The 12,642-nt window shown below is 38.2% G+C and overlaps 1 long non-coding RNA gene across 1 annotated transcript; it reads right to left on the bottom strand.

The window, feature by feature from the left end:
* Positions 1–1,975: 1,975 nt before the first annotated feature.
* Positions 1,976–3,409, bottom strand: LOC124612815. Its single transcript, XR_006979571.1, has 3 exons — positions 3,149–3,409; positions 2,920–3,026; positions 1,976–2,835 (listed from the first exon to the last, which is right to left on the bottom strand). It is a non-coding gene; the product is annotated as an uncharacterized LOC124612815 (long non-coding RNA).
* Positions 3,410–12,642: the final 9,233 nt, after the last annotated feature.

Raw genomic sequence — 12,642 nt, 5'->3', positions numbered from 1 at the left:
CTGAACTATCATACCTATTATCAGACAGCCTAACAGGAGCGATACCATAAATGTACTCTTCCACATCCAAATATTTTACTGCATACTGCTTCATGACTAAGAACCCTTCTGAAGCCATCTTTTATTTGTCAAAGAAAAGAACTACCCGGCATGATATCAAAGTGAATTTCAATTTTCACTTATGAGATTTAAACAAACAAAAGTTAAGAACTTAATTTTAAGCATATTTTGCCACTTTTAAATTCATTGTAGGTACTGTAATGACAATGTCAATATAGAACAAAAACAGAATATGTTATTTCCATCATACCAATTACTTTAATTCTTGGTGTAATTCTACACAAAACAAACAGAAGCAAATTTGCTCATTTGTTTTCATTTAATTGTGTTTAACTAGGTTTTATAACGGTGATCAACCATACATGAACATTGACTTAACAATGTTTAACTAGAAGTGCCTTGTGAAAATTGAAGAGTGCAGTTACATTGTGTCGATTGTACTTAGGAAGAAAATGTTCTTCCATGGAAGTGTTGATTACATACTCTCAACACAGCAGCAGAGAGGCAAGCAATGACAACACTGCACACCATGTCATTTTTTCAGGCAAGTTCCGCCCCTATGTACAGCACCACAATGGTCGTGTCCATGAGAAGAAACTCCATGAGAAAATGCTGCCCGACTGCATTTGTCATGTTCATTTCAAACCCAGCACCTGACGTGATGACATGTTGTGCCACTGAGCACACAATTATCCCTTCCGCTTTGTGTATCACATAATCTGAACAGCAGCAATTACATTTATGACATGTTACGGTCAGTAAGTGTGCCCTATCTTTGAGGTCTCCCTGCCATCTTCCAACAGGGTGGCCTAAGACTGAAACTGAAAGTGTTACTTTACAGACAGCATGTTTTCCAGATCTCTCACCCATTGCAATCCTCTGGAACTTCACCACTTGCCACGAACTATGACCATCAACTCTGTCGTAGAACTGATGTCACCCAAGCTCAATTCGACAGAGTGCCAAGTTTGGGTCACATCCATTGTTGCTGCCTAAGATGGCAGCTCTGAGCACTCAATTTCACACCCTGTATACCCCTAAAGTATCTAAGAAATTAATCACCAAGTATTGTTACTGCTACACAGCATACATACAATAAGTAACGTATCATTATTTACTTCCCTATCTGGTGTCACAGTTTTTAATGACCAATGGTGTACACACTAGCACAGTCAAGGTCTGTTTAACGCAAGCAGTCAGTGAAATTTACATACCTAAGTCTAAATATTCCGATAAACTCTCAAAGTGAATGTATTATGTTTATTTCAACAACTGTACATATTTTATTTCGTCAACTTATCCAATACACTCTTAAAACTATACATACATACACAAATGAACTTTCCACTATCTACTTTCCAGGCACTAGGATTTTAGGAGGTTCTGAAATTGTCATAATGAAAGTGATGTAACTGATACAGTACTTCATTATACCAGACAATTAACCCAATGGAGTTACAGCATCAGTTTATTTCCTTTCTTGTTACCACATGCTATGGTTCTCTACATTTTTCTTACACAGTTTGTCTTTTTTTGTTTCCTCATAATCTTCACCATGAAAAACTGCAATTTTTAAAGTGAAACTTATAACAAGCACAAATGAAACTGAAAAAAAATCACAACTGTTTTGCAAAACACAAAACCACAACATGTGCTAAAAAAATAATAAATAAAAAAAAGCATTTGTGCTGTTACTTCAGAGACCCATGTCCAGATAAAAGAAGAAAAATTTGTTTTTCCACAAGATGCATCAAATCTACGAGCAAATTCACTGACAGTAAGATTATCCTAAGGCACATATTCATCACATGAAAAGCCATTTTTTCCATTTATTTGGTTATTCTATTATCAGAACATCATTTTAGCCTCGTTTTGGTTTCTCTGTGAAGGAATAACGTGAAAAAAGTCAGCATTATGCAACAAACAATTGTGTCCATATATTTTATTTCAGTCTCATTACATGCAACTTCTTGACACTAATATAAAGCAAAGCAGACACCTTCACAATAAAAAATCACATATACTCAAACTCACTAAAAGCTGTAAGCTGCATATTAACAAGTATATCCAATGAAATTTGAATAAGTATACGTGCAAGATCTATCAGCTTGTAAGCTAAGCCTACTTTAACAGCCTCATATCAAAGCCAACTTAAGTACAGAGACCATCACACATGTTGTGGATATTTCACCTCTTCCATCCATTAACATACAGTATTGCAATTATGCTTCTCTACTTATGGAACTGTCTTCATCAGGCTGCACTGGAACAGACATGGAAACATTTTCGTGCACGTTGCATGTCGCAGTCACAATCAACTTTTCGTTTACACATGAAAGACAACAAGGCCTGGAATTACTTACATACCTCTACAGAAATTGCATTATCACCACACTGTTAACCGTAATTAATGTCATTTCATAAATAAAACGACATCCCAAATAAAGAACCTGATGTAGAAGCAATTACTGAGGTATCGGAAACAAATTTTAATTTTTGAACATCTCGATACATTGCTTGCCGCTGAGTGTGCACAAATTCAGAACTGATAATACCAACGAAATGCACCAAAATTCTGTTTTATTAACTTCCAGCGTTTCGTGTGTCAGGATTTTCTTCATCGTAGCTGACTCCCAGCGTTTCGTGTGTCAGGATTGTCTTCATCGTAGCTGACACTTCTGATGGAGGCTTGAATATAACTGCAAACAGTCCTGTTAAGTTCCAGAAATTCTTTATATTCCCTCTTAACTCTCAATAAATTTGCATCCATTTCTTCTGTAAGAGATTTAGAAATTTTGTTACGTATCTCAAATTTGCCTACTGACACATGTTACTTTCGAAGTACTAGAGGTTACTCACCAAGCTTATCTGTTAAGGCTTTCAGTCTACTCGTTACCATTTCATCATTACCACCGATGGCGCTCATGACGAACGTGTAAATAACACAATCGAGAAACAACTTTGAGCTAAAACGGATAGATTAATTAAATTTACAAAAGAACTCCCTAAACAAAAACTTTTTATGTGACATTGTGGGCAAAAGAAAAAGAACCCTTCTTATAAACGCAGGTATACAATCGGGACCCACCTTTGAAGTTGCAGATATGCGGCACGAAACTCCACTAGCGAAACACAGATGTACTGAAACGCCTTCCCACTTCGCTATTTCGGAAAACTGTGTGCAATGATCAATCGATAACTTCGCGGTTGTTCACACATACGGTCACACAGCACACACAAATTCAACGGCAAAGACGTTAAGGTTGACTTCCATATATATATATGATCTATAACCGTGATGGAGTTGCCACATTGTAACAGGGCAGTAGTACCTATTGTCATTCTTCTGCTTATGACTTTAAAGCGATAATGTTTCTTTTTCTTTTTAACAAACATGGTCAACAGTTTTGTTGCACACGGATATAGTAATCGATACACAACAGAAAGTGGTACTCAATTCCACCTTAAGTTACATATGCTTTAATATGTGTTAAAGGAAATAGCGTTTGGGAAATTCAGATCCTGCAAAAAGACATGTAAAATATTTTCAGTTTTCCTCACTCACGTCCAGAAATTTTAATGGAATAGATTTACGCATTACGAAGGCATTACTGGACTCTGTAACCGGCGCATGTCAACAGGGTTCGCGTGCTGACTGGCAGGATCACTGTGCGACGCTTTCTCCAGGCTGCAGCGTGCGCTCCATGAGTTAATAATTTGCTTTGAATTTTTTAGTAGTCCTGTTACTGTTTTCCTCATTTAGTTACCAAAAACTGGTAATATTCGGTGCACTGGAAATGTTTCATAATGTTATTCTTACTGTTATGTGAGCTTAAAAAACTTCAAGTCTAAATAAAGTGTTGAACAGAATTATACGTCATACGTATTCTCGCTGCGGACAAGAACACGATAACGAGATCGCAAGTACAACACACATAACTTGCGACAACATCATCATTTGTAGCTCTCATTTTACAAAAGACAGCTACATGTATGCACCAGGAGCTGATGGATGGCTGCTGAAGTATGACGCTATCCCAAGTTCATCCAGTTTTCCAGGACATTTTCAAGTGAAATTCAATCGGAAAGGCAAGTTGTTCGGAATAAACCATCCGTTTCTGAGGTAAAAACCATGTATTTAACTAGCAACAAGAGTACATCTTGCTGTTAATATATCGTTCTGAATTTGTAGTAGTTCATAATTGTTGCTAAGTGATTCTTTTAATTTTGTTTCAGGAAATGAATAAGATCCAAACGACAATTACGTTGTGTAAAACCGATGGCAATCATGAGAAGTGTGATGCAAGTATTAAGACTGATGTCTCTCATAGAACTCTGACCCTTAGAAAAAAGTGGGACATTTGCAGATGAAACTCGAGTGGCGTGAAAAGAAGGGTGGAAACAATGGCATAATTGATTACAGTGCTGAAAAAAGGAAACTGTGCAAATGACAACCGGGAATGTGTTCTTAGGGAACGTTTTTGTGGTTTCCTTTAGACTTTACAGTTACTGAGGTGAAAAACAGTGATGCAAAGAAGCAATCCAGGTGGTACCCTGAACTAACCAAATAATTTGCCCTCATACTGTATTTCTGTTCTCCTAGGGCATATAGATTTGTACACCCTATGTTTATTTTGCCCCTCTCCAGCATTCTTCGTGGTTTGGTGTCATCAGTAAATTATGAACCTGGTTGTCTACAAAAGGTTTTCAACTATCTCAGACATAATACCAGCGACAAACGGTATCTTAAAGTGTGTGCACTTACTTTTGATATAATGTCTATTAGGAAACAGCTTGTGTGGGACAAGAACAAAACAATGTATGCAGGCTGTATTGATCTGGGAAACATTGTGAATACAGATGCAGAAGAACTGCCTACTGACAGATAGTGTCATATACTGAAAAGTTTAAGTGCCCAATTGCATATTGCTTTGTGAATAAACTGTCATCAGATGTAATGTATGTATGTGTACATTAAACAGGGGACCTAGAAACGACGGTGAGGCTTCGTCCCACCGTAGCCATCAGTGGTTCACAACCCCACAGCAGTCCACCCACCCCACTGCCGCCGCACACAAAACCCAGTGTTATTGTGCGGTTCGGCGCCCAGTCGTCCTCTGAGAACGTCTCATACCAGACAAGTGTAGCCCCGAATGTTTATGTTGTAGAATAATTATGGTGAACACGTACATGGAAATTGTGTGTGTGCAGCAATTCCTGACACAGTGCAACTGAGGCAGAATAATGGGAACCGGCCTGCATTCGCCAAGATAGATGGAAAATCATATTAACAACCATCCACAGGCTGGCTGGTACACTGGGCCTTGACACTAATCTGCCGGGTGGATTCGTGGTGCCAGGGAGCAGCTTACCTTAACGCTCAGGAAACAGCCCATTACACCGCGTGGCTAGAGGGGCAGGCTGTCAGATGTAACGAATGAAATTGTGAGAGTTTGTATACTGAAACTGCTGTCTTTATGAGTTCAGTGACATGTGATGGTGCTGCTGTCAATATTGAGACACTGAAAAATATTGAATGCTTACTGAAGCTAGAAAATTTTGCCCTTTACTTCAAGAATCTTGCCAGTGACAGTAATGTTCATGCAATCCTTAATTCATGCCATATGCAGAAATTAGTTCATAATACTTTATGTGAAAAGAAAATTATTAACTGTGTAGCTGGAGATGTGAAGTGGCACTTTATTTTAAAGTTACATTACCTGCAAGAGTGAATCTTTAAAATTTGCCAGTTCACTCTCTGGCTCATAAATGAATTTCTATAATAAGAAAATGGATCTCTTTTTAGCAGCCCAGACAATGAACTCCAGTGCTGCTGATGCCATTGAATTTGTAGAGAGTTCCCGCACCCAGATATTCAGGACGCCTCTGCAACTGTAGAGTTCGTCAGAATTATTGATGAACTGCAACTCTAGGTGCCTTTACGCTAAGGGCTGTAAACAGCCATTGAGACCTGAAAATGTAAATTATTGGACAGAATTTCGTTCTTGTGTAGGAAACTTCGTACAGACATTTAGGATTGATGGTGTATGTACATTAGTAGATCCACAAAAACATTTGTGCTGGGATTTTTTATGTGCATACAAGGTGTTAGAAACCTCTATCAGGAGTTTCTGTTTTGGGATAATGAATTTCTAAAGTATTTTTTGAGATACAACCTCTCACAAGATCATCTAGAACTCCTTTTCTCCCTGCGTTAGTTCTAGGTTTGGGAAACAATAATACCACCACATTACAGTTTCAGCCTGCTCTGAGAAAAATTCTGCTGAAGAACAATGTTACTGCAAGTGTCAAGAGTAATGTAGATGACAGTGAAAAAGTGAGCTTTTTCAGTGTTCTTGAAATGAAATGCCATAAGAAGGAAAATCACAAATTCACTGATGATAGTGAAAATACTAGTTACTTTGAGGCTCTTGATTCAGCATTACTTAGTGAATACAAGGATGATATTTATTATATATCAAGAACAAACAAAAATGGAGAGAACTTGATAAACTTCTGCAGAAATTTTGATCTGAAAATCATGTCAATGCAATTCCAGAAACCACACAGAAAACTTGAAACTTGGAAATCCCCCAACCATGCTTTAGGAGAATTTCAGATAGACCACGTAGCAATATCCACAAAAAACACCAGAGAAATAATGAACGTAAGAACAAGGAAAGGAGTTCTCGAATCTGATCATCACCTTCTCCAAATTAAAGTAAAATTTATACCCAATAGACAAATCAAGAGAACCAACAGATCTTTCAGAACAGATCCAGAGTACCTACAAATTAACAAGAAAGAAATAATAGAAGAAATTACGAAAATCAACAGCAACAACTGGACAGAACTGTCAGAAAAAATAAAAGAACTGATAAAATTGGGGCAGCCACCGAGAAAAAGGAAACACCGATGGTGGAACATGACATGCGACAGGGCCATAGAAGACAGAATACAAGCCTGGAAAAAATTTAACAGCCATAAAACACAAGAAAAATGGGAAGACTTCAACAGGATACAGAAAAACACTCCAAAAATAATCCGAAGAGAAAAAAGAGGTTACGAAAACAGCAGGTTGAAGGAGATAGAAGAAGACTTCACCAGAAACAACACACGAAATTTTTACAGAGTATTCCGAGAAAATATGACAGGATATCAGCCACCAAGCTTATGCTTCAAAAGACAAGATGGGACACTGGAGACAAATCCGAAGAAAAACTGTGAAATATTAGCCAGATACTTTGACACGTTACTTAACTGTGATAAACCAAAACAGAGATTACAGTTTACAAAACCAGAACCCAACCGGGACTCCGAACCCCCAACATATGAAGAAATCGTGAAAATAATAAAATCCTTGAAAAATAATAGAGCACCAGGAGAAGATGGACTGATTGCAGAAATCTGGAAATTAGACCATGAAAACATTACACCCAAAATCCATAGTATAATCAAAAACATCTGGGAAACAGAAAAGATACCAGAAGAATGGAAGTCAGCCCTAATACACCCCCTCCATAAGAAAGGAGACAAAACAGATCCTAATAACTATAGAGGAATTTCGTTACTGCCGGTGACATACAAAATTCTATCAAAAGCTCTGTTAAATCGCCTAGAACCTCAGATAGAGCCACAGATCGGAGAATACCAAGGAGGGTTCAGGAAGGGAAGATCATGCAGTGAGCAGATCTGGTGTCTGAGAACATTATTAACAACAAGAAAGTCCAGAAACACCACAGTAACATTTGTTGATTTCAAGAAGGCTTACGATTCCATAGACAGAGAAACACTTTTTAATACACTAAAAGAAATGAAGGTAGACAATAAGACCAGAAAACTAATTCAGGAAACATTAACAAATACAAAGTCAAAAGTAAAGTTCATGGGCGAGATCTCAGAATCTTTCGAAATCAAGACAGGAGTGAGACAGGGAGATGGCCTGTCACCCATTTTATTTAACGCTGTTTTAGAGAAAAGCCAGAGAAGCCCTAGAGATATTGCATGAAATCGCAGCCAGAACAGGGCTACAAATATCATATGGAAAAACCCAGTACGTGGACACAAAATCTACAGACAGAAGCCCATTGATTACAAAGTACGGAAAGATAACACAAGTAGAAAGTTTCAAATACCTGGGAGAGATTATTCAGAAAACAGGACTGAATTCTACAGCCAATGAAGAAAGGGTTACAAAACTACAAAAAGCATACAGACTTACATGGAACCATTACAACAAAAGAAATATTTCTGTCAATGCCAAATTAAGACATTACAAAACAGTAGTCTTACCTGAGGCCTTGTATGCCTCAGAAACAACAGTAATCAGAGGAAGAACAAAAATCAAGGAAATGGAAAAGCAAGAGAGGAAAATTCTGAGAAAGATCTATGGGCCAGTTCAAAGACAGGGGATCTGGATAAAGAGACCAACAAAGGAATTGTACAAACAGGCAGAGACAATTACAGACAATAACAGAAAAAGAAGGGCAAAATTCTATGGGCACATTCATAGGATGAATTAAAATAGGCTGACCAAGAAGATTTTTAACATAGTGGTGACGAATAAGATGAAAACTAACTGGGTAAAGGAAACCATGGAAGACCTCAAAAATCTAAACATCTCCACAGAAGAAATATCAAACAGAGGAAAATACAGAGAAAAAATCAACAAACAGAAATTCGAAGATACACCAAAAGAGAAGAAACCAGGAAAGAAGTGGACAGAAGAGAGGAAGAAGAAACACAGTGAATTTATGAAAGGTTTTTGGGAAGAGAAAAGAAAGAGACAGAAAAAAGTGCCATGAATTTGAAATGTACCAATTTATGTACCATATTGTCATTGTGAATATTGATTGTGTTTTAACGCTCTCCTTAATGGGGAATTAACGATAATAATAATAATATCAAGATAAGTTGTGAAAAAGATTATGCAAATGTTCACATGTTCTGAGTACAAAGAACTTACTGCTGTTCGATAGATGACCAAATGATCACACTTACGGCAAGTCTCTTGTGCCAGATTCACCTGCCTTTACTACGCAGGGTGGCACATCCATCTGTGTTAACGTTAAAGATTTTTCATCCTGTTTACAGCAGAAATTAGTAACAAAGTAAAGGTTCAGCAGTTTCGTTTGCTATTGAGGTGTACAGAACTTGTCTCGTTATGTGTAGAGAAAAATGCACTTTGCGTCATGTGTTGCTCTATGAAAGTTCGCCACATATCTGATGAAGTAATTATAAGACGTTTTTCCTGTCAATGTTTCGGTCACTTTGTATTGCTGTATAGTTCCGTCATTCAAGAAATAAAATGTGAAAAGTGACAGCAAAACATCTTTTGCAGAGAGGTAAGATTCTTGAGAAGAATAATGTATCGGCAGCTTTAGCGGCACTACGGAAATTATATATGCAAACACAGCAGAATAACTGCGAAATTGATTTTGCAGGGAAAGGTTGGAAGGTACAAGACATTAGCTAACTGTCAACTATAAACTAAACACACCCAGCATCAGTAATGTAAGTAAGTGGCAATTACATTTTTCTTATGTAGCAGAACCGTTTGACACCATGCGCCAGTTTAACATTGCTTTTGTGACGTCACACCTCATTGTATTGTTTCGTGTAGTAGTCTCTCCAGTTTAGTATTGAGCTCACTGCCCTATTCTCAGCAGTAGCCAACTTTTCTGAGGGAGCACCCTCCTGTGTCGCTGTAAAACCATAGAGCAGCAATTTTTCCTCAATGTGTAATACCATCTGGCATGAGAGTCATATCTTTGTCAAATATCTTTTATAAAAGACACTTCATATAATCTTTGATGATGTACTGGGGTATTACCATCACACATTAAACAACATTATCAAATCGATAATACATTGGGCGCGTATTGATATATTTTCAGTCCTAGATATATTGACGACCAGTATCTGTGGTTCCAGATATTGTCACTTTTGTCAATACATACTGAACATGTGAAGTCGAATAGCCCCATTGACAGATCGACAATATTCAACACTGAGATACTGACAGAACTTCATGAAAGCCAAATGCTGCTAGTGTGTACTGTTTACGTTTTCAGGACTTTCATTGTGCATATCATGCACTAGATTCAAGTTTCAGGTACTCTTTTAAGACCAATTCACACTTCCCATCATGTCACATCAAAACATATTTCAAATGGTGAGACTCACACAGGTCGTCAATGTCACGTCACTGTTTCTTAGGAAGCCAGTTTCCACCGTGCGGTTTGTGGAGGAAACGGTGTTGTCGTCTGCTAACATGGGAACTAATTTATTTCCCCCGCACTCAGTCATGTTGTGGAAGTGGATTCTATGCTTCTGTTTCTTCTTAACCTTCCATGATGATTTGAATACTTTTCCATTGAGTGTTATTCCATGAACGAGTCAGATATTTGGAAGTGAAGAATAATTTTTGTTTTGCAATAACAAAACAGAGCTGATGCCTACACTGTGTGTATAAGAACACAAGGCGATGAAGCCTTTTTCATAAACTAATGTTTTAAGTGAAAAAGTCAGCTCTATTGAAGTAGAAACAAGCTGCTTTTTGTGACATTATTTGATATTTAGGTAAAAACCGCAATGGATAAGGTAAACAGGCTCTATATATTCCCTTATAAATATTTTTTGATGTGTTTGGTGCAAGTAGTCTCCTAGCAAATAAATATCTGAAGCGTTGTTTCACTACTAAGCAATTTACCATACTAAACTTGTGAAAACCTTTATGAAGAGTACTTTCGCCATTAATAAACTTTATCCCTGTTAGTTCCCCAATTCAGATACTACACTCCAACTTTTTATGTCATGAATAAGAGCACAACATGATCGTTAATTACAATGAGTAATTGAGGTAATAAGACCATTGACAGTGTCCATACCTACACTTTTTTGCACAGGGATGACGTAGAGATCAAAGAGTTTACATATGAAATATGTAGCCACTGATTCACTATTCATATCATTCCATCCCAAATTTCAACAGTGCTTGGGACTGAAATGTATGCAGTATCCAAAACGAGTTGTGACTTGCTGTTGTTGAAGGGATGGGCTGTGGTGCTGGACACTAGGTCTGTCCAGTGTTCTCAGAGAGTTACACATAGGTGGCATCTTGGTATTAGCTGTGGTGGAGGCTGCCTTCAATCTGTTGATGGATATTGTGATAGGAGGGTCATTGATATTGACATCAAATGTTTTGTTGGGGTGTGCCAGTACTGTGTATGGCCTGTCATATGGTGATTGGAGACGTTTTCGAATAGCATTGTGTCAGATGAAAACCTGTTTGCGCGACATTAAATCACAGAAAACAAATGGTAGCTCGACAGAAGTTCTTGTGAAGTTGCAGGCTGGGCTCAAGTCGTTGCGCAAAGTCCAAGGCTTCGGTACTGTTAGAAGTGTCAGTAAAGAACTCTTCCGGCAGTTTAAGAGTTTGCCTATACACTAATTCAATTATTGTTGCACTGAGCTATTTGAAAATTGTCCACCGGCCCAACAGAACAATAGTTAGGCTGTCAGTCGAGTGCTCTATGGGAAGGCATCCGAGAGAGACCTGTAACAGCCGATGAAGGCAATTAAAAGGACCATTAGCAAAAGGGTGGTAGGTGCAGGTTCGAATATGGCTCATGTTGAACAATGCTGAAGATGTTTTAAAGTGATGTGGCGCGAATTGCTTGCCCTGACTAGCAATTACACGAATAGGAATGCTGAAGTGTGGGATCCACTCTCGGAGTAAGATCATGATTACATTTTCTGACATTATGTCTGTCATAGGATAAGTTTTAGGCCAAGGAGAGAAACAGTCAGTTGGTGCAAGGCAGTAGTGGTTCCCTTCGGATGGTGCCAAAGGACCAGTGACATCGATGTGGACTTGTTAAAAATGTTGACTCGGTGGGACAAAGGTACCATGCAGCGCCAGTATGTGCTGAGTTATTTTGTTGTGCTGACAAGCATTGCACTGGTGAATACGTCCACTACAATCTTTCTCGATGCTTGGCGAAATAAATGATGAAATTACTTTAAAGCAATATGACTCGAATTCCTTGTTCTAATCAGTAGTGACATGAAAAGGAATGCCAAAGAGTGGGAAGCACTCAAGGAAGGGCGTTGACTACAGCTGTTGCCATTGTGTGTTTCATGGAATAGACTCCAAGCCAATGAGAGAAACGGTCAGTTACTGCAGGCAATATTGATACCCTTTCGATGGTGCTAAAGTTCTGATGATGTTAATGCACACATGTTGAAACTGTTCACTTGGTGAGGCGAAAGTACCAAGTGGACCATTGTGTGCCGAGATACTATTTTGTGCTGACAAGCAAAGCGTTCCACCGATGAACAAATGCCTTACAATCTTTCTCGATGTTTTGCGAAATAAAGGCCTTCTTCACCAATCTTACAGTAGCTTTCACTTCTGGATGAGAGATCGTGCAAAGAGATAATGTTGTTTGTTTACAAGGGCCTGCCGTAACGAATGGTCGCGCTTGTGGAGCTGATATGTCGCATTATAGAGCTACATTCGAGCTCAGTATCCAGATGCATCGTAATTCTAACTTTAAAGATGCTTCAAGGCATGTATTC

This window comes from Schistocerca americana, chromosome 4 (assembly GCF_021461395.2).
Source record: "Schistocerca americana isolate TAMUIC-IGC-003095 chromosome 4, iqSchAmer2.1, whole genome shotgun sequence".
NCBI lineage: Eukaryota > Metazoa > Arthropoda > Insecta > Orthoptera > Acrididae > Schistocerca > Schistocerca americana.
Note: the sequence above shows the minus strand (reverse complement) of the source record. Positions and strands in the feature narration are given on the sequence as shown.